This window comes from Bombus vancouverensis, chromosome 11, assembly GCF_051014615.1.
Source record: "Bombus vancouverensis nearcticus chromosome 11, iyBomVanc1_principal, whole genome shotgun sequence".
Classification (NCBI taxonomy): Eukaryota; Metazoa; Arthropoda; class Insecta; order Hymenoptera; family Apidae; genus Bombus; species Bombus vancouverensis.
The window spans coordinates 143,213-168,407 of NC_134921.1; the positions used below are offsets into that span (position 1 = coordinate 143,213).

General features: G+C 43.7%; 1 protein-coding gene across 1 annotated transcript in view; it reads right to left on the bottom strand.

Moving 5' to 3' along the window:
• Nucleotides 1-25,195, bottom strand: part of LOC143303324 (omega-amidase NIT2-A-like) — a 298,294-nt gene that overhangs the window by 47,903 nt on the left and 225,196 nt on the right. The gene's annotated exons all lie outside the window — the stretch shown is intronic.

The following is a 25,195-nucleotide window of genomic DNA, read 5'->3' on the forward strand; positions in this document are numbered from 1 at the left end:
GAGGTAATAACAGGGTGACTGGTTTGTTGCTGTGTAACGTATACACGTTTCTGAATAGTTTTCTACTTTAAATGAAATTAACTGCTACCCGACGGAGTTTCGACGTAGCGATAAACACGTCACTGAAAAAAGCGACGAATGGGAATGGAAAATACGTAAAGATTTTTTTGACAAAATAAAGAATCATTTTGTCAGATTTCAAGAAGAGTTTGGGTAAATTCAATTTATGCTCTTTGCTACTTGACTTATGTTTATAACACTAAAAGTTATCTTTACAAGCAGCGAAGTGATTTAGTTTCATCCGTAGTTCGGTTGCTTCCAATTTTTTCATTTTCACATTGCGTATTACAATATTGATGTTAAAATATTATTATAGAAAACATGTTAGCAACTTAATTTTCTATTTGTTCTTTTCTCTGTTTTCCTTATTCTGTTTTTGGATTTGTGGTGGATGATTTAAATAATGACGTGACGAGTTGATACTTGATATTGTCAAATATATTTAAAATTATTCCAAATACAGAATTAATCGCACGGGAGACAAAGATTTTGTAACGAATCCTAGCGGCTGCCATTTGTCGTTCACGCGCTGTTGCCGATACCGGATGCGCTAATGTCACGTAAAATAACAAAATAAAAAAAGAAATTTAAGGTGAAAAATAAAAAAAAGAAACTTTATTTTTTTTCTAACAACAATTCACTTTACAATCCACTTCCAAACTCTAGGCGTGACTTTCCAAGACTGAAGCTCTTATGATTTGACTTTCGATCGAATCCGATTACTTTCTTTTGTCATCCCTCAACATCCCCACCATGCATTTGCATTTGCTAGGCGTCCGCGACCGTTGCCACGTGCTCTTTCTTCTAGAACCTTCGGCGGAAGGACCGTTGGGATGTTGATGGTTCATTAGACACTTCAGCGATATTGCCGCCGATTGTCGCCGAGTGCCGCCACATCTTTATCTCCATCGTCAGTCCATCGGATTTGAAGTATGCCGGTCGTGACACTAACATTGTGGCGTCAAAGACGACGCGTTTTGACTCGCGAAAGGCGTTTTCGGTTTGCTTCGACCACTCGATTCGCCGCGAACAGCTCGTACGTATCTTTGTTCGCGGATCCGCGTAGTTTGTTGCACGGGTATACGTTTATATTGACACCGGTGTTCACGAGGAAAGAGATCCTTGGTGCCCTGTCCGTCACGAAAATGCGACGGGATACTAAAGCCATCGCCACATGCCGCGTTTACGGACGGCTGGTCTCGTTTCACTGGGTCCAGTTGCAAGGGGCCCGGCACTTCCTTGCGCGGTCTCGAAAGGTCTCGTGGTAATAGCAGAGACCAGACTTCTGCGGTCTGTCCTTCGAACTTGATATCAATCTTGCCTTCCGTATGTAGAATAACGATGTGAGGTGGATAGTGGGTGAAGGTGCCCACAAGAAATACTCTTGATGTTCAACAAAAAAGTTAATTAAATTATTAACAATCAACAGTCAACAATTTATGATCAACAATTAACGACTAACGATTAACTGTCAACAACAATTAACGATTAACGATGAACGATCAAAAACAATTAACGATTAACGATGAACAACAATTAACGATTAACGATTAACTATCAAGAGTCAATAATCACGTATCTCTAATTGCGTTTGCTTCGCTATGACGCTTAACCTTTCGCACTCCGCAGCTCGGGGCAGAATGAATCTTTGATTCGAAACCAAATGGATTCTTTTCTTTGTTGTCCCTCGATATCTCCACTACGCACGCGTTTATTAGATGTCCGCAACGGTTGCCGCGTATGCATTCTTCCGAATATTCGGCGAAAGAACTGTAGGGATATCGATGGTACATTAGGCGTGTCGGCTTTACGCTTTGAAGGTATAGCGCTTTGTGTCGCGAAGCCGTTGGAAAGTTCCATGGTCGAGTGCCACCACAGATGCATGACGATTAGATACAAACGCTTCAAGTATTACAATTAATAGCTGATACAATTGCAACAAAACAGATGTCCTTTATGCAAGACTACTGAAATTACACAGCTACAATAAAATAAGGAATACGTCTGTACTATGGGAAACATAAATAAATATACACATAGTAGCTTATACAACATGTATGTGGAGGACGATTAAACGCGTTGTTGATTAATGACCAGACGAGTTGATACTTAGTGTAGTCAAATGTATTTAAAATTATTTGCAGTACAGAATTAGTCGTCGTTCGCTTAGTGTTGCTCGATATGTGTATACAAGGTAATGCTTACGTTCGTTCGATATTAATTCGCTATAAGAATGTTCGATACTAACTGTCTTAACGATCGTGTTCTTTTATTTATACTCGGGGGAGTATCGAAAACTTTAAATTCAACCTCGGTTGACGATTGCACGTAGCGGCAACATTGTTTTGCCCGGAGTTTGTTTATCGTTACGCTTTGCTTGTCACGTAAAAGTAATGGGAAAATAATAATAAAAAAATGTTGGATTCTTGAACCAGAGTTCGAGATACCTCTATTCTATAATAGGATTACAAGTGTGCGATTAAACTGTTACCGAAAGACTGAAGCCTCGATCAAGAACCAGCCCTTCTAGATGTTCGTTTATCTTATGCCTACGTGCCGAATTCATAATCCTTTATTTTGGGAGTCGGTGTCGTATGCAAGGCGGTTCAGGTTTCCTGAGTCGGTTGGAGATATTTGTTGACGTTACATTCCCCCAGTGTTAGAGTGCGGCTGGTCCTCCAGACTCTTATTTTCGGTGTAGTGCCTCCTTTTGTATGCCCTTTTGGAATCTTACATGCCTTGCTTCGAGGATGACTGAATTGGTGTCTTCAGGTAATTCTCCTAATGGTTGTATTTCAGGTGTGGAATATGTGTTTAAAGGTGCGCTAGGTGTCTCTATTGGTCTAGAGATATTGCTTATACCTGTGTCTTTTTTTTTTCTTTGGTTTTACAACATAATACACGAATACATAATTTGGAAGGTAGGCATTTGCTTATAATATCGAATAATCCTATTTTGTTAAATATACATATGTTCCTAGTAATGCTAGATGAATATAACTAATAATTTATAAGACACTTAGTTCCTATTTCTTAAGACTTCTAATTCTATGTTCATAATTAAGAGAGTTTACTTCGTTGGTAATTTGATTGAGGTGCATTCTATACGATTATACATTATTAATGATTTTTGGAGCGTTTTCAATTTTTGTTAGGATTTCTTCTAGACTGTCAGTTAAGGGTAAAGCTATAGTTTTGAGATTTGTTTTGTAAGTTATATTGGTTTTTAAGTTATTGTTTTCATCAAAAAATTTATCTATATTTTTATTCATTAATTCTAAATTATCGTTATCCAGAGTTACAAATAGACTTCTAGAAATGGATCCAACAAAATTCAATGACCCTCTTCGGTAACAAGTGTGTGTCATAAATTTAATATGCATGATTAAATTGTCTAAATTTCTTTTGCGAGCGCGTGTAATCATTTCATTGGAATACGGGCATTCACTTTTAAAATGTTCTGTTAACATTAGTCTAAATCTTTTAATTTCGCTGAGTTTTGCATATATATCCTTAATGTCTAAACCTATAATTACGTTTACAGATTCGCTATATAAGTATGCATGAGCTAATTTTTCTTGATATATAGAACTACCGTTAAGGGGTATAACGTTTAGCTTAGCTAACTATGAAGAAGGTGAAGATCGTCCTGGAAAGTAAGGTTTAATACGGTTACCATGTATTTTCCTAATCGAGTGATTTACTATTATTTCATAATAAGGGGTTTTTCACTTTTTCAATGGTGTATGGCCCTGGCCATTCAGTATCTATCTTGTGTTCTTTATGATCGTTAAGAATTAATACTAAATGTCCTTCTTTAAAAATAGATTGAGGTTTGGCAATTTTAGAGAAGTTTCTAATAAATTTTCTATAGTATCCAGCTAGCCCAAGGAATGATTTTACATCAGTAGGATTTTTTGGTAGTTTGAAATTCTTTACTGTTTCTATCTTTTTAGGGTTAGGTTTTACTCCATCTGCTGTCACTACATGTCCTAGATATTCTAATTCGGGCTTTAAGAATTCACATTTATCTGGTTGTATTCTTAGACCTACTTTCCCGAGTCTTTGGAATATAATGACTAAGTTTTTAGTATGTTCTTCTATCGATTGCCCGAATATAATGATATCATCGAGATAAACGAAACAATGATTGTTAATCAAACCTCTTAACGTGGTATCCATCATTCTTTGAAAGGTAGCAGGTGCGTTCTTGAGCTCGAATGGCATTCTATTATAGTGGAAGTGTTCTTGTGGTGTGCTAAATGCAGTGTATTTCTTTGAATTCTCGTCCATGGGTATTTGATGGAACCCTGAGGATAAGTCTAAAGAGGAGAAATATTTCGCATTTCCTAGCTGTGATAGTATATCGTCAATGTCAGGTAGTGGATACGCGTCTTGGTCTGTTAGTTCGTTTAACTTCCTAAAGTCAATCACTACTCGCCACTTTTGTTTCCCTGATGCGTCGATTTTCTTTGGAACGATCCAGACAGGAGAGTTATAGGGGGAGTCGGAGGGTTCTATAATCTCTTTGTTTAACATTTCAGTCATCTGTTTATTTATTTCGGTTTTATGATGTTCGGGAGGACGGTAGGATTTTACGTTGATGATCTTGTTAGGTAGATGATACATTTACACTGTGTAAGCGTCAGAGGGCGTCCAGGTCTCAGTAGAGACAAAAGACGATTGGAGGCTGTTAGGAGAATCTAGAGGAGGTGGTTGACAACAAGCGTGCGTGCAAGAAGGTTATCGAAGTCTTCAGAGTGTAATATATATATGAATAGCTGTTGTGTGCGAAATAAAGTAAACTATTTGTATTTTCGAATCCTCTCTATACCTTAGCATGGTAGCAGAGCGTGGTTACTAGTTTTGCAAGCTATTTAGTGCGTGGTTTTTAGTCTTGCGAGTTTAGTAAGGGAAGAAACGTTCAAAGAATATAAAATAAAAGAAAAAATACTTCAAGCACGTAGGAACGCTTGAGTAAAGAATAGGAAATCAATTAAAATGGAGAGATCGGAAATTATGCTATCGATATTTGATGGTGAGGGTTACGGTATGTGGAAGAAAAGAATAACAATGTTTCTGAGATATAAAGAATGTGATATTGTTATAACTAGAGTGAAGACTGAAACAGACAATCCAGACTGGGATAAAAAGGATCTGAAGACGATAAATATAATTTACAGTGCCTTCTCAAATAGACAATTAGAATATATTAGGGAAGAAAAAACAGCGTATGAAATAATGAAAAAGTTCGACGAAGTGTACTTGAAAGAATCGACGGCACTAGATCGTGTGCAGAAGGAGATTGGAGAAGATAAGTCTTGATAAATACAGTGATTCAGCATCGTTTTTTAGCGATTTTGAAAAATTAATAAATGAATTAAAAGGTGCAGGCGCAAAAGTGAGTGAGAGGGAAAAGCTGAATTACATGATAAATACGTGTTACGTCGCGTAACACTCTACCTAGCCCAGGCCACGCACCGCGGGCAAGATGGCAACCAGATGTCTTCGGATACTCACTGCGTACCCTCAATAGTCTCAAGTATCTTCCATAAATCTTAGGAATTTCCTAGTCGAGGCCTTCAAACTGAACAAACGTCTGTTTCCAAAGCATTTCTAAAGACCTTTGTCTACTACAGCTTGACAAGGGAAAGTTGGTTTTCCTCACGTATGATGCAACTTTCCTCCCACGAACCACTTTCTCTCGAGGGCGGTTAAGATCCTTCGTTTAACCAATTAACAACGAAGACTATTTCCCTCACTCCCTTAGTCAAAATCGTCACCAACAAATCCGATGGTCCCGTGCGCTAGACACATCCATCCTTAGCTTTCCTCCGCCACAGCATCGTCTCCGAACATCACTGATTTTACATCCTTCGAACAGTCAACATCCTTCGAACAGTCAACATCCTTCGAACAGTCAACATCCTTCGACCGGGTTTACACCCGAAGATCAGGCAGTTTCAATCAAGCATCTCGTCAAGCGGTCAGCAATTCGAATACAGTGAGTCAACAAATCCATCAGTATACACGATAATCCGTCTAGAGACTCAGGTCGCACTCATTCGTAGTCATCTCATGACAAATATTCATTTTGTGTTACACCGAAGTTGTTGGTTTGTGAAAATATATAATAACCTGTTAGCAACAGCGTTATCCTTCATTTAACTACCCTTATTATCCTAAATGAAATAAGGGATCGAGCGATTCGCGGCGTTGATTAGCAAATCGTAACGGGAATTTACGACTCCCGTTGGCGCGCACTTCGAGATCGCGTCTCCCCGCGAACGTGCGAAAACAATACGTTACCCGAAGAGTATAGCTACATAGCGGATATAATAGATGCAGTGAAAGAAGAGAAACAAACGGTAGCGTGCGTGAAGAATAAAATAGAAATAGCGGAAAAGAAAGATAAGTCTAATCGAGGAGAAATGAAAACTAATGCCTTTGCTGCAAAAAAGGAAGGATGCTTCAAATGTGGAAGAGTGGGATATTTTGCATGAGAGTGTCAAAATGGCGTCCAAGCGGGAAGCAGTAACAGTTATCGGCGTGGGTCAACACGTGGTCGCAGCAGAGGAAGAGGAAACAAAGGCAATACGAACAGGGAGCGTGGAAACTTCCATCGTCAATCAGCAGCCAGCACGAGCGAATATGGCAACTCAGGAGCAGGCACATGGATGGCAACAGCGCACGCAGCACACAGCAGCGAGATGAACGAGATAAGTGGTAACGAAATAACATGCCTATTAGATAGCGGTTGTACCGATCACATTATTAACGATGTAAATTATTTTGATAAATCTATCGACCTTAAAGAACCGGTAAATATATATTTGGGCGATAATAGATCGATAAAGGCAACAAAAGAATGAAATGTTATAAGCTATTTTGAAGCATTTGAAAAACGAAATAAAATAAATATGAATAAAGTTTTTTATGTGAAAAAAATGTCCGCAAACTTGATTAGTTTCGGCAAGTTAACGGATAATAATAATATGGTTATTTCAAAAGGAAATATTGCAAAAATAATAGATGAGAACAATAAACTTACAGCTTTAGCGGTCAAAGAGAATGGTACATATAAAATGAAAAGTATATTGAAAGGAAGAAGCACTTAGTAAACAGTGGCGAACGTAGTGATGAGTAAAAAGGAAAGATGGCATAGGATGCTAGGACACGTAAATTTTAGATACTTAAATATTTTGGGCAAGTAAAGAGCAGCTAGTGACAGGCATACCGAATAAATTTGAAAAGGAATTGTTGAAATGTAAGGTGTATATAGAAAGTAAAATTCATAATTTATCTTTCAAAAATAATCGAACTAGGGCTAGGGAGATAATGGAAATTATTCATACGGACGTGTGCGGTATCTTTAAGACTACCGGATTAAATGAAGAGAAATATTTTATTTTATTTATCGATGATTATAGTAAAATAGCTAGGATTTATTGTATAAAATCAAAAGATAAGGTCTTTCATTCTCTCGTACAGTTTGTAAATGAAGTTGAGAACTTAACGGGCAAGAGGTTAAAAGTATTAAGATGCGATAATGGAAGAGAATACTTAAACAATCGAATTTATAAATTTGCTAGGGATAAAGGTATCATAATAAATAATTGTCCAACCTACGTACATGAATTAAACGGGACAGCGGAAAGGTATAATAGAACAGTGATGGACATGGCGCGTTGCTTGTTAACGGAAGCGAAAGTACATAAAAAGTACTGACCGGAAATAGTATGTACAGCGGCGTACTTGAAAAATCGAAGACTAGCAAACACTGCAGAGAGAAAGACACCTTTTGAAATATTCTTCGAGAGAAAACCAAGTGTTGAAAATTTGTATCTATATGGAAGTAAAGTTTTTGTAAGAAGGCCAGAACAAAAAAGAGTTTCTAAATGGGATAAGAAGGCAGATATGGGAATTCTGTTAGGATATAGTGAAGTAGGTTAGAGAGTCCTATTAGGTGTAAAAATAACAGTAGCGACATGTAGAGGTCGTAGAAACAGACAAAAAATGTATCGGTTTTGAGGAGAATTCATTCGATGCAGTTAGCGATGATAGTAAAGATAATTATTTATTGGACAGCATGAATAAGGAAGAGTTAGAAAGTAGAGAAGATGAAAATGATAATAGTTCTGAAAGCTTAAAGATTCCTAGGAGATCTACACGTAATAAGAAATCTCCAGTAAGGTATCCAGAAAAGGAAAACAGTAGTGAGATTCACGCAAATTATTGTAGAGTAGATATCCTTTGTACATTTGAGGAGGCGATTTGTTGTGAAAATAGTGAAGATTGGAAACAGGCTATGGATAAAGAAATAGAGTGTCTCTATAAAAACAAAACTTGGAAATTGGTAGAGAGGGTAAAAGGCAAAGAAGTATTAGATGTAAAATGGGTTTACACGAGAAAATCAGATGACAGGTATAAGGCTAGATTAGTGGTAAGAGGATTTCAACAAAGAAACGTAGTCGTTGATGACATATATTCTCTTCTCTTCTATCATATTGTTGTCAAAATGGATTAATCATTGAGCAAATGGATGTAAAAACTGCCTTTTTAAATGGCGAAGTAAGTTCGGAGGTATATGTAAATCAAGCAAAGGGATATGCAGACGGAACGAATAGAGTTTGTAAATTATCGAAAGCGCATTATGAGTTAAAAGAAAGTCCGAGGGACTGGTATGAGTGTTTTGATAGGTATGTGACGACATTGGATTTTAAGAAGAATAACATAGAGTTGTTCCTATATACTCATGGAGAGGGGGAAAATGTTGTTTATTTGCTAATATATGTAGACGATTTGTTAATCTGTAGTAAAAACAAAAAAAGGATACAAAATGTAAAGAAGCTATTACCTGATAAATTTAAAATGAAAGATTTAAGTGAAGTAAAAGAATATTTTGGAATAAATATAGAGTATGATTATATAAAAAATGAAATGAAACTAAGCCAAACGAAATACATTGAATCATTAGCGAACAAATATAAATTACAAAACAGCAAATTGTACTGTACACCAACGGAAACAAATTTAAAAATTGAAAACGCTGAGATAAATAGAAATGACATTGGATACAAGAACTTAATTGGTGCATTGCTGTATATTAGTACAAATACCAGACCCAATATAAGTTATAGTGTGAATTATCTTAAGTAGATTTCAAGATTGTTGTAGCGAGACACATTTTAAATATGCTTTGCGAATATTGAAATATTTGTACCGAAATATTGAAATATTTAATATTAAAGATTTAAGGTTACATTAGAAAAGGAATGAAAAGTATGAAACGATAGATTGTTATGTGGACGTTGATTGGGCAGGAGATCATTTAGATAGGAAATCTACTTCTGGATATGTAATTAAATTGTATGGAAATGTAATCGGTTGGAAATCTAAAAAACAAAGGTGTGTGACAAAAGCCTGGACGTATGCAGAGTATGTAGCTCTATCGGAAGCGGTGAGTGAATTAATGTCTATTAGAGAAATTATGAAGGTCTTCAATGTAAATCTAGACAATAACCCTGTAAAAATTTATGACGATAACTCTGGAGCGATAAGTATAGCAAAGTACGGAAATTTCACAAAAAATTCTAAACACATTGAAGTTCATTACCACTACGTTCACGAATGCTTAAAGGAAAATAAGATAAATATAATTTAAGTAGGTACAGACGAAAATACTACATAGGTTCTCTAAGAGGTTTTTCTATGTGCGATAGTCGAATCAAAGATTTGAATTTTTCGATTTGATCTACAGTGTTTATATTTTCAATAATGTTAGAAATTTGGACTGAAAACTTACCACCATTGATAAAGCATACTGGCGTTGGCTTTCCGTCGAAGTATACAATTTTTTGAACGATTTCTCCCGATGCGAGGGTTGGTTCTTGCTGCAGCAGAAGGGTATTATTATCTAATTTTAATGTTTTATTGGAGAGTTCGAATCGATATTGATTTAAACCGGGTAAGCCTAATATGCCGTCTTCTATGATAGGGAAATTATCATCTACTAAGGAAAATTCTATCTCTTTGTTGAATAAATTTAGTTTAATTTTGGAATTGGATTCGTATTTGGAATGTTCCATGGAGAATTTCTATGTGTCTGGTATTATTGTTCTTCCTGGGTAGCATCCTCGTTTAAGCAAGTTGATTCCTGCTCCCGAGTCAACGAAAAATCGCAATACTGGTCGTCCTGGTAATTGTAGTCGTATTGTGGATAATCTTCCTGAGGTAGCATTGTTAATTCTGATTGTTCTTGAATGTGGTTTATTCCTGGAGGGGCTTTTGTTTGAGGCGGTATTCGAAAATTTTGGCATTGATTGGCAAGGTGTCCCAATCGATTGCATTTGAAACATTTCGTTTGTGGCCTTTCGTTTAATGGTCGATTTTCAAGCTTTGTAAAATTATTCATTCTTGGTTGAATGTTTTGTGTGGGTGGAGTTTTGTTATTCATGTTACTTGTAATCGTGAAGCGGTTACCTACTGGACGAGACGTCTGGTTACGATAAGATGGTGGAGTGGTTGTTTGTCGTGTCATCCGTCTGCGAGCGTTGTCTTCGCGAAAGTATTTTTCCACGTCCATTGCCTTTTTTTCTGCATCGATGATGTTTGGGGGGGGGGGATTAGCCAATAGCACGTGTCCTATTTCTGAATGAAGGCCTCTTACATAGTCAATCACAGAAACCATGTATAGTCGATCGTTCATCGCTCATCGAGTTAGTTCGTCTTTATATTCATTGGTAATGCTTTATTGAAGTTTGTTGAAAACACGTCGAAATCTAATGTTATAATTTTGCACGCTTTCGGTTATTCCTTGCTTTATCACTCTTAACTGATCTTGGTGTTCTCTTACTGATGCTTGAGTAGCTACGTTACGTCTTAATCCTTCGTACAGAGTTTCGAATTCGTTAATATGGATATTACGGATTGTCATTGCGGCTTTTCCTACAATTTTCTCTATTTTGATCATTTTTAATAATAACGTTTGTTCGCTACACATCATTCTCATTTCTTTTATTTCACGAATAAAATCTTCTACACTTATATCGTTTTCTCCGTTTAGTATCGGAGATACTAAACAGCTTTTAGATTTCCAGAGTTTGCAGCTGTTGGATTGGATGGTTGGACATATGTTGGTGGCTTTTGTGGCATAGGTGGAGGTGGATTAGTATCGTGTTTTAATACTGATATATTATCGTCATCGTCAGTCATCATAGAACCGAATTCAGTTGATTTTACGTTTATTTGTGGTAGTTTAACACGAGAGAGGTTTCTACCTAATATTTCCATTTCGTTAGCGCGTTTTCTATTTTCTTCGTTCGCTAATTTTAAAGCATTCTTTATTTCGTTAAATTGTTGTCGAAATTCTTCGTTCTGTCTCTGTATTAAGTCTAAAATTGCTCTGGTAGAGGAATCGAGTGATCCCGTTTTATTTTGGACTCCACTTGTAGAGGGTAAACTTGTCTCGGCTTTTGAGTCTTTCTTGTTGTTCATATTGTCTCTTCGCCAGAGTTACTAGAGAAACTAACTTTTCGCGTTCTATATTGTTTAAAAGAATTCCGACTTTTCTCACCTTGATACGTAAGTTCGTAGAATGAGGTTCCCTTGCGGTGTTTTCCTCTGTGGCGCGTTCAAATGTGTTGTTTGAGTGTCAAACTCGTTCTGTTGATTTGTTCTATGCTGACAGTGGCCCCGTTGATTTGGTCCACCGTGGTAAATTATTGGCACCAAAGTTCATAACACAAGTAGTTCGAATCCTTCGATCTTCAATAATGTCCGTAGACCGAAATCGTAACTTCGTTTACACTGAAGCGAATGGATCCTGGCAGGATCGCCAAAATGTCACGTAAAAATAATGGGAAAATAATAATAAAAAAATGTTGGGTTCTTGAACCAGAGTTCGAGGTACCTTTATTTTATAATAGGATTACAAGTGTGCGATTTGACCGTTACCGAAAGACTGAAAGACTCGATCAAGACTCAGCCCTTCTAGATGTTCGTTTATCTTATGCCTATGTGCCGAATTCATATTCCTTTGTTTTGGGAGTCGGTGTCGTGTGCAAGGCGGTTCAGGTTTCCTGAGTCTGTTGGAGATATTTGTTGACGTTACATGTACGTCAAGACTGTGTAAGTGTCACGAGGCAAAACAATAATATGAGTTGCTCTCGATTTGCATCGTTCTCTAACTCATGTGCCGCTACATACTTATATAGTTATTATTTCTCACAACCTAGCGTATGCAGTTGTGTATGGGGCCTTAGGTTCACTGTTTATAGATACTGCTAGGAATTAATCGAACGAATTCAACGCAGTCGCGTTTACAGTGTTCCGTATTATCGGAAATGCCGAATTCGCGTGGTTTCGCTTTGACGTTCGTCCACGTTGACGATTGTTCAAAGAACAACCGAGTGGCCTCCGCGTCACAGCTACGAAAGACATCGAAGCCGCGACACCCTTGAGTGACTTCCCTATCTTTTCCTAAAACCAAGGATGACGCAACTCAGGCAATCGTTACAAGCGTTCGAACTTCACATTTTCTTACCATACTATCAACAAAAAATGAAAGCTGATTTTCAATGAGTCATTATATAATTATATGTCGGAGATGAAAGAACACCGGAGCCTTTGGAATTTTGGATAATCCCGCAACATTGTAACCTAGAGTCTAATATAGCTGTAATTGAACAATTGTAGTTATTCAATCCGATTGTAATTGTTCGAGAGTTGTGATAATGAGCTTGGGCTCGAGGCGACAGTCAGTCGCCGAACGTAGCCGCGGTCACGGGATGAACGCTTTGTCTAACAAAGGTATGGAGTAATTCTATAGATCTCCTTAAAAGAAATATTCGTGGCGACACGCGACAGTAAACATTCCAACGGTTTCTGTCCCGTGGCTCGCCACACGCAGACCCTATTCTTCGAGTAAGATGATTGCCAGATGTCGATGCGTCTCCGCAGTACATGTTCGGCTAGCCCGAGGGCCCGTTATAAATCTTAAGGTTTAGTTAACTAAAGTCCTTCAAACAGACAAACAGTCTTTGTCCCAACTACGGGAAGATAGGGGAGACATATTTTTCAACGAGCGGCGTCTCCCACTAGCAACTTTCCCTCGAGGGCGGCTAGCATCTTTTTCTAACCACCGATATGGAGATTGACCAATTAGCAGCAACGTCAATTTCCCTTACTTCCTAAACGAAGGCTTTCCTCGACGAATCCGATGATCTCGTGCCCTTAGACACACCCCATTATAGTTTTCCTCTGTGGCATCATCGGGACGGGAAGGGCATTCTCGCTCGCGATCTCATTGATGAAAGGAGTAACTCTTTACGACCAGTGAATATTACGCGTCCGACTTAGATTTTGTGAGTACGTTCATCTATCATCCCGTCGACCGCCGATTCGTTATTGAACCTAGGATCATTGTCATTAGTTTCTCGAGTATCTAATCACCACGGCTACTTGTCCGGTTCTATTATAATCGTATTTGCACTAGTCAATGTCTTCTCTATTGCATAACGACAACGCGTAAGGCAAGCGAGGATTCGTTTCACGCCCCTAACCCTAATTCTAATGTAAACCCGACATATTTATTCATATAATGTATGCTACTCGTTCTTTTTCCCTTGTTTCGTTTGAAGATCACCAGCGTATGCTAACACTCACATATTATATTACTCCTCCTTTTACTTATTCACCGCTATCCATCATAGACACCATCACCAATGAGCCGTTAATGCATCACACACTTTTTTATCCTACGCTGCTGCTGCTGTACTCGAGTTAATTTAACAGCTATTCCCCTACAACTTATCATGCCAATATTGACCGCCACGCTTCATGTTTCTCCCACTTTAATTGTACTCAAACGATCATATGATTATAATCCTTGTCGCCTCCATATGCATGCACTCTGATATCGTCTCAATATTATTCCACTCACACCCCCTTGTAATTCACCCCAAATCCTTAGCAATCCTGCTTGCATTTTCACACGCATGTGTCATCGTATATTGTCAAACACCTAGCTAGCGAGAGCGATCCACCAACATGTCCGCTCTCAATTGCGTCGCGAACCAGACTTCTGTCTATAACCTACGTTCATCTTAACATGTGACTCGTAGTTATTCATTTGTTATAGTTCCCGAACCGTAATTACACTTTATTTCATTTCCTATCCTAGTCAAATTCTAATTTCTATTTCCTTTAATTTAGCCAATAGATTAACCTAATATTAATTTAGCTCACTTTAACTTCAATTAAAATCCACGAAACGCTTACTCACTCAATAACATTAATTGTTATATCGATTTTAGCCCTGCTACGCCTTCCAATTTAGCCTGTGACTTCTTGCATCCGTTAAACCCTCTCATCTTATTCAAGTCAACAATAAACTAAAATCACTGTACGTACCCACGACACCCTAATTCATCTCAAATGGGAATTATCCATCACTATCTAGCTCGTTAAAAATTGGTATTTCTCATGTTTCCTTTAAACTAATTCCACCCACGATATGACACATCTACCCCTAACCAACTACTATTACAACTAGCCTTATGCACACGAGCGGGAGCTCACGGCAAACACGTCCGCAAGCAACGACGTCTCGAGTCGAACTCCAGTTTTGCTGCTAATTAAACTCGGTTGTCTGATTTCTAAGATTTTATGCGATTTACACGATACGTCGATCTGCACATTTTTCCTAATGATAATGATATAATGATATTCTGTCTGTAAGGGTACGAACGTCGATTCTTCCAACTTGAATACAGCAGTTGGGCAGGTTTTGACTGTCTGTTGATTATTAGTTAATTCGATTCTACATTCAGGTGAACTGATTCTATTGTGACTTGACTGAGTTCCCTTACAAATGTCGATGATTGCCGTTCGTTTATATTTGTTTAAGTAGTGGCTATCGACAAAGGTGTATCGTTCTAAGCTGATTAGTATCAGTTTCTACTACAGGTGCGATAAATACAGAGTTTTGCTTGAAAGGTATCGGATAAATTTTTATTATTTTCCATTCGTTGTCTTCTCTAAACGATACAATTATCGTATATATGAGTTTGTTATCATTTGTCCATAATTTTAGTTTACTTAGATCTAGAATTAGTAGAAAGTTTTGAACTGAAAGATCGATATGATTACTCATAAAGTTTTGCTTCGTTATTTGGTCGAGTGTTGTTAAGAATTGTTTAGGTTCCATAATTTGCGGGTTTATGATTCCTTGTTTTCCTGATACTATAGTGTTAAAAATTTCGTCGATGTTAATATGGAGCTCCGATATGGTAGATTCAGTCCGAATTAGTAAAGAGATCAATATTTCGTTTTTCTCGTTATGGTTTTCAATCTTGCGTATGACGTTGCTAACGTTTTCGAGTTGATTCGTCTTAGCATAGTCTAGCACGCGTTTGATAAGTGCGGTTTGATTACTGAGGATCGTTTTTATTCTATTGTTGGAGTCAAATAATGTGTAGAGGATGAGTCGAGTCCGTGATGATTGTGGTTGGTGGCTGTAGATGTCGCTGCTGGGGGTACTGCTATATTTTCTTCCTATTTAGAATCGTGGAATAAAAATCGGACTTCGGTCGCCGGGATTCGATCCCGCGTTCCGAACGTTCGTAACCTTTTTTTTTTGTACGTGGAGAAATCCTTATGGACACTCCGCTGCTGCAATAATCGCGTAACAGCAGAGTAGTGTCGGACTCCTACCGACTAAAACTCCACGATGACCATCTTATGCGCGTGACAGGGGTGCTCCAGGAACTTCTTATGAATTAACTTCAGTTGCACCCCCTTCTCGCGTTCTCTTGTTCGAGCCGGCTATTGAGTAGGCGTTAGGGGGAGGTCGTTGGCCCTAGCGCTGTCACTTCTTCTGGTCGTAGTCCGTTGGGGTGGTGGCGGGGCGGCTCTGGGTCGTCTGACTGCCATCCTTCTCCATCGTCTTATCCTGCAGGGGTGAAAGTTTTTTTTCTCTGCCTTTCCGCTCGCTTCTTCGCGAGCATAACTCGCTCGCAGAAGAGGCGGACGGCCTCGTGTTCCTGTCACCCTCTCAACATCGCTTCTACAATCGCTGAGGGTGTCAACGTTTCTCCTATGGCGTGCCGCAGGGTGTAGCGGGGCAGCTCCCACGCCGGACATAGCTCCAGGGTGTGCTGCGCTGTGTCCCTGCCATCTCCGCAGTGGTGGCAGGTGTCTGTCGTCTCTCGCCTTATTCTCTTCAGGAACTCGCCGAACACGCCGTGTCCGGTGAGCACTTGTGTCATCCTGAATGTGAGTGGGAAGCCGTGGCGGCTCCTCCATGCCTCCCAGTTTGGTAGGACCGCTTCCGCGCCTCGGTGTTCGCTTCTCCCGTTGATCAGTTGGGATCGCCACAGGTTCCATGTGTCCTCCTCGGCGGTTCCTGTGTCGTTTGGAGCCGCCTGCTCGGTGGGGTCTTCTCCCGGATGCCATTCTCTCCGGCGGGTGTATCACTTTTTGAGCGCCAGCGCCCGCAGCTCCCACGGGGGGGACGCGGCTAGGGTGGACGCCGACGCGTGAGACACCGTCCGGTATCCCCTAATGATTCTGATGGCGGTCACTCTGTGCCTCCTTCTCAGGAGCAGAATGCTGCCATCAGGTCGTCCGCCCATACTGGGGCCCCGTACATCACTCGTGACCGAACGACTCCCTCGTAAAGTCGGCGCACCGCGTCTCCGGCCCCGCCGATGTTCGGTAGTAGGCCGCACAGGGCATTGGCAGCCGCTGACACCTTCGGGATCAGAGAGTCGAAGTGCAGGTCGAACGTCCACTGGCTGTCGATGGTGAGTCCCAGATACTTCATCTGTGATCCCACCCGGACGGTTTTACCTGCCATGTTTATGCATAGGCCGGGCGGTGGTGTCCCTCGCCTCTTCCTGTCAAAGAACCAGGTGGCCTCCGACTTCGCAGGGGAGACTCTTAGGCCCAGTTCGTTCACGGCACGGATCGCACAGGCCGTTGCGATTTCGCCAATGCGCATTGTCTCGTGCCAGCCACGACCCTCGACCAGGATTAGGGTGTCGTCCGCATAACATATCATGGCCGCGCCTGGGGTAGCGGGCATCGCAGTACCTCGTCGTGCGCAACGTTCCATAGTATGGGGCCCAGCACCGAGCCCTGTGGGACGCCACGCTCGACGGATCGCTTTTCCTCTCCTTCCTTACTGGTGCAACACACCCACCTGTCGTCGAGGTAGGCTCGGATCAATCGGACGAGGTAGCTGGGAACCTCGAAGTGCTCCAGGGCCGTCACTATCCTGTCCCATGGCATGGTGTTGAACGCGTTGACGATGTCCAGGGAATCCGCCAGCGCCACGCCTTTCCGGGAGACCATGTCCTCCGCAATCGCTCGTACGCGTCTGACCGCGTCAATCATCGAGCGCCCCTTCCGGAAGCCGTACTGGCTTTCGCGCAAACCTGGCACTTGGCCCGCTATGTGTCGTTCCAAACGGGCGGCGACTACCCTCTCGAGTGGTTTGCCGACCTCGTCCAGTAGGCATATCGGCCGGTACGCTGACGGCGAGGTCGTCGGTTGGCCCTCTTTATGGAGCAGGACCAGTCTCGTCGGCCGCCACGCCCGGGGGTAGACTCCCTCCCTCAGGCATCTTGTGAAGAGGTGCCGGAGTCTGGGGGCCATGACCCCCATCACTTCCCCCCAGATCCGGCCAGGGATTCCGTCCGGGCCCGGTGCCACGTTGCGAGAAGTCATTCTTCTGGTAGCCTCCCATATCTCCTCCTCCGTGACTTCCCAGTCGTCCCTCCATTCCAGCGGTCGTGTCGTTTCCCGTGGCCGTTCCACCGCTCTGTTTTCTTGTGGGGGAAAGAGCGTTCCGGTGATCCGCGTCAGCAGCGCAGGTTCCATCTCCGTCGTTGTCAGGGGGCCCTTCGCGCGTAGTTTCTGTGTCACCGTCCTGTATGGCCTTCCCCATGGAACCGACTCGACTGTTTCGACCAGTTCGGACCAAGCACGGTCCTTCGCTTTTTTAATTTCCTTTTGTAGCGAGCGCCGTAGCGCGCGGTACGCCCGGTAGCGCAAGGAGACTTCTTCTTCGTCGCGTCGTCGCCAGCGGCGGGCCCTTAGGTACTGTCTTCGGGCCCGGACACATCTCGTCCTCAGTTCCGCGATGTCGGGGTTCCACCAGTAAACTGCTCCGCTTCGCACCGTGCCCGGTGTGGCCCGTGGCATGGATGCGTCGCAGATTGCTGTCGTGGCTTGGCGGAGGTTCTCGGCCTCCTCTTCCACGTCTGCTTCGGTCGTCGTTGTCGAGGCCTCCCAGCTCCAAGCTGTTGCTATAGCAGCCGCCCGGAGTAGATCTTCATTCTTTTATTTTCCATCTGGGCGGTGGGCGCGCGCGCCTCTCCCTCGGCGGGCCGTGTCCGTCGTTTGTCGTTGGCATTCCAGGTACAGGTGGATCCACCTGCATGAATATGTAGAGGTGGTCCGACATCTGTGCATGGAATGCCTCCGACACCGTGGTTTCCTTCTCCCTTTTCTATTCTCTGCAGTCGTTCCTCCAGTCGGTGCAGCAAGGATCTCATCTCCTCTGCATGGTGTTTGACTGCAGCGAGACGCGCCCTGTAGCTGCTCTCATCCGCGGTGGGGCGCGAGGCCGGCTCTTTTCGGAGTGCCTATACCGCCGCCTCCAGTGTTGCTATGCGTCTTTTCGCTATAGCGAGTGCGTCGGTGAGTAATGTGTATCCTGAATCAATGTCGAATGGAAATTAGACAGTTCTATAAAAATAATAATTCTCACGATTCCACAACTTCATACCTCAATTAAATACAATTCTTCGGCGATATAATTACAAATACATTTACAGGAATTGTGTAATATGATAAGTATCTCGTTAAAGAAATTGAAATCGTAAACTCTAGATTCTAGTATTCTTTCACTTTCATGTTTCCTATGAGCCCTTCAATCGCTAAATATTTTGCAATGAAACACGTATTATTAAACAACATAATCATACTAAATTAATTTAATGTGACTATTTGTTATTATTATATAATAACACAGTGATGAAAGAAATAAACTGGTCAAGTAATCTAAGGAACGATAATACGTATCTATGTCAGTGACAGTTTATTTGTTTAAGTAGTGGCTATCGACAAAGGTGTATCGTTCTAAGCTGAATAGTATCAGTGTCTACTACAGGTGCGATAAATACAGAGTTTTGCTTGAAAGGTATCGGATAAATTTTTATTATTTTCCATTCGTTGTCTTCTCTAAACGATACAGTTATCGTATATATGAGTTTGTTATCATTTGTCCATAATTTTAGTTTACTTAGATCTAGAATTAGTAGAAAGTTTTGAACTGAAAGATCGATATGATTACTCATAAAGTTTTGCTTCGTTAATTGGTCGAGTGTTGTTAAGAATTGTTTAGGTTCCATAATTTGCGGGTTTATGATTCCTTGTTTTCCTGATACTATAGTGTTAAAAATTTCGTCGATGTTAATATGGAGCTCCGATATGGTAGATTCAGTTCGAATTAGTAAAGAGATCAATATTTCGTTTTTCTCGTTATGGTTTTCAATCTTGCGTATGACGTTGCTAACGTTTTCGAGTTGATTCGTCTTAGCATAGTCTAGCACGCGTTTGATAAGTGCGGTTTGATTACTGAGGATCGTTTTTATTTTATTGTTGGAGTCAAATAATGTGTAGAGGATGAGTCGAGTCCGTGATGATTGTGGTTGGTGGCTGTAGATGTCGCTGCTGGGGGTACTGCTATATTTTATTCCTATTTGGAATCGTGGAATAAAAATCGGACTTCGGTTGCCGGGATTCGATCCCGCGTTCCGAACGTTCGTAACCTTTTTTTTTTTTTTTTGTACGTGGAGAAATCCTCATGGACACTCCGCTGCTGCAATAATCGCGTAACAGCAGAGCAGTGTCGGACTCCTACCGACTAAAACTCCACGATGACCATCTTATGCGCGTGACAGGGGTGCTCCAGGAACTTCTTATGAATTAACTTCAGTTGCACCCCCTTCTCGCGTTCTCTTGTTCGAGCCGGCTATTGAGTAGGCGTTAGGGGGAGGTCGTTGCCCCTAGCGCTGTCACTTCTTCTGGTCGTAGTCCGTTGGGGTGGTGGCGGGGCGGCTGTGGGTCGTCTGTCTGCCATCCTTCTCCATCGTCTTATCCTGCAGGGGTGAGAGTTTTTTTTTCTCTCCCTTTCCGCTCGCTCCTTCGCGAGCATAACTCGCTCGCAGAAGAGGCGGACGGCCACGTATTCCTGTGACCCTCTCAACATCGCTTCTACAATCGCTGAGGGTGTCAACGTTTCTCCTATGGCGTGCCGCAGGGTGTAGCGGGGCAGCTCCCACGCCGGACAGAGCTCCAGGGTGTGCTGCGCTGTGTCCCTGCCATCTCCGCAGTGGTGGCAGGTGTCTGTCGTCTCTCGCCTTATTCTCTTCAGGAACTCGCCGAACACGCCGTGTCCGGTGAGCACTTGTGTCATCCTGAATGTGAGTGGGAGGCCGTGGCGGCTCCTCCATGCCTCCCAGTTTGGTAGGACCGCTTCCGCGCCTCGGTGTTCGCTTCTCCCGTTGATCAGTTGGGATCGCCACAGGTTCCATGTGTCCTCCTCGGCGGTTCCTGTGTCGTTTGGAGCCGCCTGCTCGGTGGGGTCTTCTCCCGGATGCCATTCTCTCCGGCGGGTGTATCACTTTTTGAGCGCCAGCGCCCGCAGCTCCCACGGGGGGGACGCGGCTAGGGTGGACGCCGACGTGTGAGACACCGTCCGGTATCCCCTAATGATTCTGATGGCGGTCACTCTGTGCCTCCTTCTCAGGAGCAGAATGCTGCCATCAGGTCGTCCGCCCATACTGGGGCCCCGTACATCACTCGTGACCGAACGACGCCCTCGTAAAGTCGGCGCACCGCGTCTCCGGCCCCGCCGATGTTCGGTAGTAGGCCGCACAGGGCATTGGCAGCCGCTGACACCTTCGGGATCAAAGAGTCGAAGTGCAGGTCGAACGTCCACTGGCTGTCGATGGTGAGTCCCAGATACTTCATCTGTGATCCCACCCGGACGGTTTTACCTGCCATGTTTATGCATAGGCCGGGCGGTGGTGTCCCTCGCCTCTTCCTGTCAAAGAACCAGGTGGCCTCCGACTTCGCAGGGGAGACTCTTAGGCCCAGTTCGTTCACGGCACGGATCGCACAGGCCGTTGCGATTTCGCCAATGCGCATTGTCTCGTGCCAGCCACGACCCTCGACCAGGATTAGGGTGTCGTCCGCATAACATATCATGGCCGCGCCTGGGGTAGCGGGCATCGCAGTACCTCGTCGTGCGCAACGTTCCATAGTATGGGGCCCAGCACCGAGCCCTGTGGGACGCCACGCTCGACGGATCGCTTTTCCTCTCCTTCCTTACTGGTGCAACACACCCACCTGTCGTCGAGGTAGGCTCGGATCAATCGGACGTGGTAGCTGGGAACCTCGAAGTGCTCCAGGGCCGTCACTATCCTGTCCCATGGCATGGTGTTGAACGCGTTGACGATGTCCAGGGAAACCGCCAGCGCCACGCCTTTCCGGGAGACCATGTCCTCCGCAATCGCTCGTACGCGTCTGACCGCGTCAATCATCGAGCGCCGCTTCCGGAAGCCGTACTGGCTTTCGCGCAAACCTGGCACTTGGCCCGCTATGTGTCGTTCCAAACGGGCGGCGACTACCCTCTCGAGTGGTTTGCCGACCTCGTCCAGTAGGCATATCGGCCGGTACGCTGACGGCGAGGTCGTCGGTTGGCCCTCTTTATGGAGCAGGACCAGTCTCGTCGTCCGCCACGCCCGGGGGTAGACTCCCTCCCTCAGGCATCTTGTGAAGAGGTGCCGGAGTCTGGGGGCCATGACCCCCATCACTTCCCCCCAGATCCGGCCAGGGATTCCGTCCGGGCCCGGTGCCACGTTGCGAGAAGTCATTCTTCTGGTAGCCTCCCATATCTCCTCCTCCGTGACTTCCCAGTCGTCCCTCCATTCCAGCGGTCGTGTCGTTTCCCGTGGCCGTTCCACCGCTCTGTTTTCTTGTGGGGGAAAGAGCGTTCCGGTGATCCGCGTCAGCAGCGCAGGTTCCATCTCCGTCGTTGTCAGGGGGCCCTTCGCGCGTAGTTTCTGTGTCACCGTCCTGTATGGCCTTCCCCATGGAACCGACTCGACTGTTTCGACCAGTTCGGACCAAGCACGGTCCTTCGCTTTTTTAATTTCCTTTTGTAGCGAGCGCCGTAGCGCGCGGTACGCCCGGTAGCGCAAGGAGACTTCTTCTTCGTCGCGTCGTCGCCAGCGGCGGGCCCTTAGGTACTGTCTTCGGGTCCGGACACATCTCGTCCTCAGTTCCGCGATGTCGGGGTTCCACCAGTAAACTGCTCCGCTTCGCACCGTGCCCGGTGTGGCCCGTGGCATGGATGCGTCGCAGATTGCTGTCGTGGCTTGGCGGAGGTTCTCGGCCTCCTCTTCCACGTCTGCTTCGGTCGTCGTTGTCGAGGCCTCCCAGCTCCAAGCTGTTGCTATAGCAGCCGCCCGGAGTAGATCTTCATTCTTTTATTTTCCATCTGGGCGGTGGGCGCGCGCGCCTCTCCCTCGGCGGGCCGTGTCCGTCGTTTGTCGTCGGCATTCCAGGTACAGGTGGATCCACCTGCATGAATATGTAGAGGTGGTCCGACATCTGTGCATGGAATGCCTCCGACACCGTGGTTTCCTTCTCCCTTTTCTATTCTCTGCAGTCGTTCCTCCAGTCGGTGCAGCAAGGATCTCATCTCCTCTGCATGGTGTTTGACTGCAGCGAGACGCGCCCTGTAGCTGCTCTCATCCGCGGTGGGGCGCGAGGCCGGCTCTTTTCGGAGTGCCTATACCGCCGCCTCCAGTGTTGCTATGCGTCTTTTCGCTATAGCGAGTGCGTCGATGAGTAATGTGTATCCTGAATCAATGTCGAATGGAAATTAGACAGTTCTATAAAAATAATAATTCTCACGATTCCACAACTTCATACCTCAATTAAATACAATTCTTCGGCGATATAATTACAAATACATTTACAGGAATTGTGTAATATGATAAGTATCTCGTTAAAGAAATTGAAATCGTAAACTCTAGATTCTAGTATTCTTTCACTTTCATGTTTCCTATGAGCCCTTCAATCGCTAAATATTTTGCAATGAAACACGTATTATTAAACAACATAATCATACTAAATTAATTTAATGTGACTATTTGTTATTATTATATAATAACACAGTGATGAAAGAAATAAACTGGTCAAGTAATCTAAGGAACGATAATACGTATCTATGTCAGTGACAGTTTATTTGTTTAAGTAGTGGCTATCGACAAAGGTGTATCGTTCTAAGCTGAATAGTATCAGTGTCTACTACAGGTGCGATAAATACAGAGTTTTGCTTGAAAGGTATCGGATAAATTTTTATTATTTTCCATTCGTTGTCTTCTCTAAACGATACAGTTATCGTATATATGAGTTTGTTATCATTTGTCCATAATTTTAGTTTACTTAGATCTAGAATTAGTAGAAAGTTTTGAACTGACAGATCGATATGATTACTCATAAAGTTTTGCTTCGTTAATTGGTCGAGTGTTGTTAAGAATTGTTTAGGTTCCATAATTTGCGGGTTTATGATTCCTTGTTTTCCTGATACTATAGTGTTAAAAATTTCGTCGATGTTAATATGGAGCTCCGATATGGTAGATTCAGTTCGAATTAGTAAAGAGATCAATATTTCGTTTTTCTCGTTATGGTTTTCAATCTTGCGTATGACGTTGCTAACGTTTTCGAGTTGATTCGTCTTAGCATAGTCTAGCACGCGTTTGATAAGTGCGGTTTGATTACTGAGGATCGTTTTTATTTTATTGTTGGAGTCAAATAATGTGTAGAGGATGAGTCGAGTCCGTGATGATTGTGGTTGGTGGCTGTAGATGTCGCTGCTGGGGGTACTGCTATATTTTATTCCTATTTGGAATCGTGGAATAAAAATCGGACTTCGGTTGCCGGGATTCGATCCCGCGTTCCGAACGTTCGTAACCTTTTTTTTTTTTTTTTGTACGTGGAGAAATCCTCATGGACACTCCGCTGCTGCAATAATCGCGTAACAGCAGAGCAGTGTCGGACTCCTACCGACTAAAACTCCACGATGACCATCTTATGCGCGTGACAGGGGTGCTCCAGGAACTTCTTATGAATTAACTTCAGTTGCACCCCCTTCTCGCGTTCTCTTGTTCGAGCCGGCTATTGAGTAGGCGTTAGGGGGAGGTCGTTGCCCCTAGCGCTGTCACTTCTTCTGGTCGTAGTCCGTTGGGGTGGTGGCGGAGCGGCTGTGGGTCGTCTGTCTGCCATCCTTCTCCATCGTCTTATCCTGCAGGGGTGAGAGTTTTTTTTTCTCTCCCTTTCCGCTCGCTCCTTCGCGAGCATAACTCGCTCGCAGAAGAGGCGGACGGCCACGTATTCCTGTGACCCTCTCAACATCGCTTCTACAATCGCTGAGGGTGTCAACGTTTCTCCTATGGCGTGCCGCAGGGTGTAGCGGGGCAGCTCCCACGCCGGACAGAGCTCCAGGGTGTGCTGCGCTGTGTCCCTGCCATCTCCGCAGTGGTGGCAGGTGTCTGTCGTCTCTCGCCTTATTCTCTTCAGGAACTCGCCGAACACGCCGTGTCCGGTGAGCACTTGTGTCATCCTGAATGTGAGTGGGAGGCCGTGGCGGCTCCTCCATGCCTCCCAGTTTGGTAGGACCGCTTCCGCGCCTCGGTGTTCGCTTCTCCCGTTGATCAGTTGGGATCGCCACAGGTTCCATGTGTCCTCCTCGGCGGTTCCTGTGTCGTTTGGAGCCGCCTGCTCGGTGGGGTCTTCTCCCGGATGCCATTCTCTCCGGCGGGTGTATCACTTTTTGAGCGCCAGCGCCCGCAGCTCCCACGGGGGGGACGCGGCTAGGGTGGACGCCGACGCGTGAGACACCGTCCGGTATCCCCTAATGATTCTGATGGCGGTCACTCTGTGCCTCCTTCTCAGGAGCAGAATGCTGCCATCAGGTCGTCCGCCCATACTGGGGCCCCGTACATCACTCGTGACCGAACGACGCCCTCGTAAAGTCGGCGCACCGCTTCTCCGG